We start from the raw sequence: 5,709 nt of genomic DNA, 5'->3' as shown, positions 1-5,709 counted from the left end.
CGTTTTCTCTCTCTCTTGCTTCTTGCTCTCTTGCTTCTTGCTCTCTTGCTTCTTGCTCTCTTGCTTCTTGCTCTCTTGCTTCTTGCTCTCTTGCTTCTTGCTCTCTTGCTTCTTACACTCTTGCTCCTGAAGATGTAAGAAATAAAGCTTTGCCGCAGAAGATTCTGGTCTGTGGTGTTCTTCCTGGCCGGTCGTGAGAACGCGTCTAATAACAATTGGTGCCGAATTCCGGGACGAAAAAAAAAACTCGGGACTGGCGCAAGGAAGATCCCTCATTCCAGAACCAGAACTGTGGGTCGCGGTAATAAAGGTTCCCGTAAAGCAGACTGTTAAGAAGGATTCAACTGTATGAATTCAGAACTTTTCAGCTGGGGAACGAGAGTACCAGTGAGTACAGCTTTACGAGGTAAGTCTGATCTTGAACTTTCTAAGGAAATTCAAGACAGTCTATCAGAAGTAAAGTGGAATATGTTTGGCCTTGAATTTTTTCTGGTGTTAGGAGCCCTTTTGTTCCTTTTCACATGTTATCAAGTGATTAAGATAGGGCTGAAAATTCTAGAGGAAATTCAGGACAAGCTATCAGAAGTAAAGCGGGGAGAGAGAGTAGGAGCAAAGAGAAAATATGGTACACAAAATAAGTATACAGGCCTTTCCAAGGGTCTTGAACCCGAGGAAAAGTTAAGGTTAGGTAGGAATACCTGGAGAGAGATTAGAAGAAAAAGAGGAAAAAGGGAAAAGAAGAAAGATCAATTAGCGGAGGTCTCTAGGAGATACTCGTCACTAGATGAGCTCAGGAAGCCAGCTCTTAGTAGTTCTGAAGCAGATGAAGAATTCTCCTCTGAGGAAACAGACTGGGAGGAAGAAGCAGCCCATTACCAGCCAGCTAATTGGTCAAGAAAAAAGCCAAAAGCGGCTGGCGAAGGCCAGTTTGCTGATTGGCCTCAGGGCAGTCGGCTTCAAGGTCCGCCCTATGCGGAGTCCCCGCCCTGCGTAGTGCGTCAGCAATGCGCAGAGAGATGCGCAGAGAGGCAATGCGCAGAGAGGCAGTGCGCAGACTCATTCATTCCCAGAGAGGAACAAAGGAAAATACAACAGGCATTTCCGGTCTTTGAAGGAGCCGAGGGTGGGCGTGTCCACGCTCCGGTAGAATACTTACAAATTAAAGAAATTGCCGAGTCGGTCCGTAAATACGGAACCAATGCTAATTTTACCTTGGTGCAGTTAGACAGGCTCGCCAGCATGGCACTAACTCCTGCTGACTGGCAAACGGTTGTAAAAGCCGCTCTCCCTAGTATGGGCAAATATATGGAATGGAGAGCGCTTTGGCACGAAGCTGCACAAGCGCAGGCCCGAGCAAACGCAGCTGCTTTGACTCCAGAGCAGAGAGATTGGACTTTTGACTTGTTAACAGGTCAGGGAGCTTATTCTGCTGATCAGACAAACTACCATTGGGGAGCTTATGCCCAGATTTCTTCCACGGCTATTAGGGCCTGGAAGGCGCTCTCTCGAGCAGGTGAAACCACTGGTCAGTTAACAAAGATAATCCAGGGACCTCAGGAATCCTTCTCAGATTTTGTGGCCAGAATGACAGAGGCAGCAGAGCGTATTTTTGGAGAGTCAGAGCAAGCTGCGCCTCTGATAGAACAGCTAATCTATGAGCAAGCCACAAAGGAGTGCCGAGCGGCCATAGCCCCAAGAAAGAACAAAGGCTTACAAGACTGGCTCAGGGTCTGTCGAGAGCTTGGGGGACCTCTCACCAATGCAGGCTTAGCGGCCGCCATCCTCCAATCTCAGAACCGCTCCATGAGCAGAAATGATCAGAGGACATGTTTTAATTGCGGAAAGCCTGGGCATTTTAAGAAAGATTGCAGAGCTCCAGATAAACAGGGAGGGACTCTCACTCTTTGCTCTAAGTGTGGCAAGGGTTATCATAGAGCTGACCAGTGTCGCTCTGTGAGGGATATAAAGGGCAGAGTCCTTCCCCCACCTGATAGTCAATCAACTGATGTGCCAAAAAACGGGTCATCGGGCCCTCGGTCCCAGGGCCCTCAAAGATATGGGAACCGGTTTGTCAGGACCCAGGAAGCAGTCAGAGAGGCGACCCAGGAAGACCCACAAGGGTGGACCTGCGTGCCGCCTCCGACTTCCTATTAATGCCTCAAATGAGTATTCAGCCGGTGCCAGTGGAGCCTATACCATCCTTGCCCCCGGGAACCATGGGCCTTATTCTCGGCCGGGGTTCACTCACCTTGCAGGGCTTAGTAGTCCACCCTGGAGTTATGGATTGTCAACATTCCCCTGAAATACAGGTCCTGTGCTCAAGCCCTAAAGGCGTTTTTTCTATTAGTAAAGGAGATAGGATAGCTCAGCTGCTGCTCCTCCCTGATAATACCAGGGAGAAATCTGCAGGACCTGAGATAAAGAAAATGGGCTCCTCAGGAAATGATTCTGCCTATTTGGTTGTATCTTTAAATGATAGACCTAAGCTCCGCCTTAAGATTAATGGAAAAGAGTTTGAAGGCATCCTTGATACCGGAGCAGATAAAAGTATAATCTCTACACATTGGTGGCCCAAAGCATGGCCCACCACAGAGTCATCTCATTCATTACAGGGCCTAGGTTATCAATCATGTCCCACTATAAGCTCCGTTGCCTTGACGTGGGAATCCTCTGAAGGACAGCAAGGGAAATTCATACCTTATGTGCTCCCACTCCCGGTTAACCTCTGGGGAAGGGATATTATGCAGCATTTGGGCCTTATTTTGTCCAATGAAAACGCCCCATCGGGAGGGTATTCAACTAAAGCAAAAAATATCATGGCAAAGATGGGTTATAAAGAAGGAAAAGGGTTAGGACATCAAGAACAGGGAAGGATAGAGCCCATCTCACCTAATGGAAACCAAGACAGACAGGGTCTGGGTTTTCCTTAGCGGCCATTGGGGCAGCACGACCCATACCATGGAAAACAGGGGACCCAGTGTGGGTTCCTCAATGGCACCTATCCTCTGAAAAACTAGAAGCTGTGATTCAACTGGTAGAGGAACAATTAAAACTAGGCCATATTGAACCCTCTACCTCACCTTGGAATACTCCAATTTTTGTAATTAAGAAAAAGTCAGGAAAGTGGAGACTGCTCCATGACCTCAGAGCCATTAATGAGCAAATGAACTTATTTGGCCCAGTACAGAGGGGTCTCCCTGTACTTTCCGCCTTACCACGTGGCTGGAATTTAATTATTATAGATATTAAAGATTGTTTCTTTTCTATACCTTTGTGTCCAAGGGATAGGCCCAGATTTGCCTTTACCATCCCCTCTATTAATCACATGGAACCTGATAAGAGGTATCAATGGAAGGTCTTACCACAGGGAATGTCCAATAGTCCTACTATGTGCCAACTTTATGTGCAAGAAGCTCTTTTGCCAGTGAGGAAACAATTCCCCTCTTTAATTTTGCTCCTTTACATGGATGACATCCTCCTGTGCCATAAAGACCTTACCATGCTACAAAAGGCATATCCTTTTCTACTTAAAACTTTAAGTCAGTGGGGTTTACAGATAGCCACAGAAAAGGTCCAAATTTCTGATACAGGACAATTCTTGGGCTCTGTGGTGTCCCCAGATAAGATTGTGCCCCAAAAGGTAGAGATAAGAAGAGATCACCTCCATACCTTAAATGATTTTCAAAAGCTGTTGGGAGATATTAATTGGCTCAGACCTTTTTTAAAGATTCCTTCTGCTGAGTTAAGGCCTTTGTTTAGTATTTTAGAAGGAGATCCTCATATCTCCTCCCCTAGGACTCTTACTCTAGCTGCTAACCAGGCCTTACAAAAAGTGGAAAATGCCTTACAGAATGCACAATTACAACGTATTGAGGATTCGCAGCCTTTCAGTTTGTGTGTCTTTAAGACAGCACAATTGCCAACTGCAGTTTTGTGGCAGAATGGGCCATTGTTGTGGATCCATCCAAACGTATCCCCAGCTAAAATAATAGATTGGTATCCTGATGCAATTGCACAGCTTGCCCTTAAAGGTCTAAAAGCAGCAATCACCCACTTTGGGCAAAGTCCATATCTTTTAATTGTACCTTATACCGCTGCACAGGTTCAAACCTTGGCAGCCGCATCTAATGATTGGGCAGTTTTAGTTACCTCCTTTTCAGGAAAAATAGATAACCATTATCCAAAACATCCAATCTTACAGTTTGCCCAAAATCAATCTGTTGTGTTTCCACAAATAACAGTAAGAAACCCACTTAAAAATGGGATTGTGGTATATACTGATGGATCAAAAACTGGCATAGGTGCCTATGTGGCTAATGGTAAAGTGGTATCCAAACAATATAATGAAAATTCACCTCAAGTGGTAGAATGTTTAGTGGTCTTAGAAGTTTTAAAAACCTTTTTAGAACCCCTTAATATTGTGTCAGATTCCTGTTATGTGGTTAATGCAGTAAATCTTTTAGAAGTGGCTGGAGTGATTAAGCCTTCCAGTAGAGTTGCCAATATTTTTCAGCAGATACAATTAGTTTTGTTATCTAGAAGATCTCCTGTTTATATTACTCATGTTAGAGCCCATTCAGGCCTACCTGGCCCCATGGCTCTGGGAAATGATTTGGCAGATAAGGCCACTAAAGTGGTGGCTGCTGCCCTATCATCCCCGGTAGAGGCTGCAAGAAATTTTCATAACAATTTTCATGTGACGGCTGAAACATTACGCAGTCTTTTCTCCTTGACAAGAAAAGAAGCCCGTGACATTGTTACTCAATGTCAAAGCTGCTGTGAGTTCTTGCCAGTTCCTCATGTGGGAATTAACCCACGCGGTATTCGACCTCTACAGGTCTGGCAAATGGATGTTACACATGTTTCTTCCTTTGGAAAACTTCAATATCTCCATGTGTCCATTGACACATGTTCTGGCATCATGTTTGCCTCTCCGTTAACCGGAGAAAAAGCCTCACATGTGATTCAACATTGTCTTGAGGCATGGAGTGCTTGGGGGAAACCCAGACTCCTTAAGACTGATAATGGACCAGCTTATACGTCTCAAAAATTCCAACAGTTCTGCCGTCAGATGGATGTGACCCACCTGACTGGACTTCCATACAACCCTCAAGGACAGGGTATTGTTGAGCGTGCGCATCGCACCCTCAAAGCCTATCTTATAAAACAGAAGAGGGGAACTTTTGAGGAGACTGTACCCCGAGCACCAAGAGTGTCGGTGTCTATGGCACTCTTTACACTCAATTTTTTAAATATTGATGTTCATGGCCATACTGCGGCTGAACGTCATTGTTCAGAGCCAGATAGGCCCAATGAGATGGTTAAATGGAAAAATGTCCTTGATAATAAATGGTATGGCCCGGATCCTATCTTGATAAGATCCAGGGGAGCTATCTGTGTTTTCCCACAGAATGAAGACAACCCATTTTGGATACCAGAAAGACTCACCCGAAAAATCCAGACTGACCAAGGGAATACTAATGTCCCTCGTCTTGGTGATGTCCAGGGCGTCAATAATAAAAAGAGAGCAGCGTTGGGGGATAATGTCGACATTTCCACTCCCAATGACGGTGATGTATAATGCTCAAGTATTCTCCTGCTTTTTTACCACTAACTGGGAACTGGGTTTGGCCTTGATTCAGACAGCCTTGGCTCTGTCTGGACAGGTCCAGATGACTGACACCATTAACACTTTGTCAGCCTCAGTGA

The 5,709-nt window shown here is 45.4% G+C and overlaps 1 pseudogene; it reads left to right on the top strand.

Annotated features, from left to right (window-relative positions):
- Window positions 1-1,059: 1,059 nt before the first annotated feature.
- Gm51981 lies at window positions 1,060-5,375 on the top strand (annotated as a pseudogene).
- Window positions 5,376-5,709: the final 334 nt, after the last annotated feature.

The sequence above is a fragment of the Mus musculus genome, chromosome 12, assembly GCF_000001635.26.
Source record: "Mus musculus strain C57BL/6J chromosome 12, GRCm38.p6 C57BL/6J".
Taxonomy (NCBI): Eukaryota; Metazoa; Chordata; class Mammalia; order Rodentia; family Muridae; genus Mus; species Mus musculus.
This window is presented reverse-complemented; position numbering and strand designations above follow the sequence as displayed.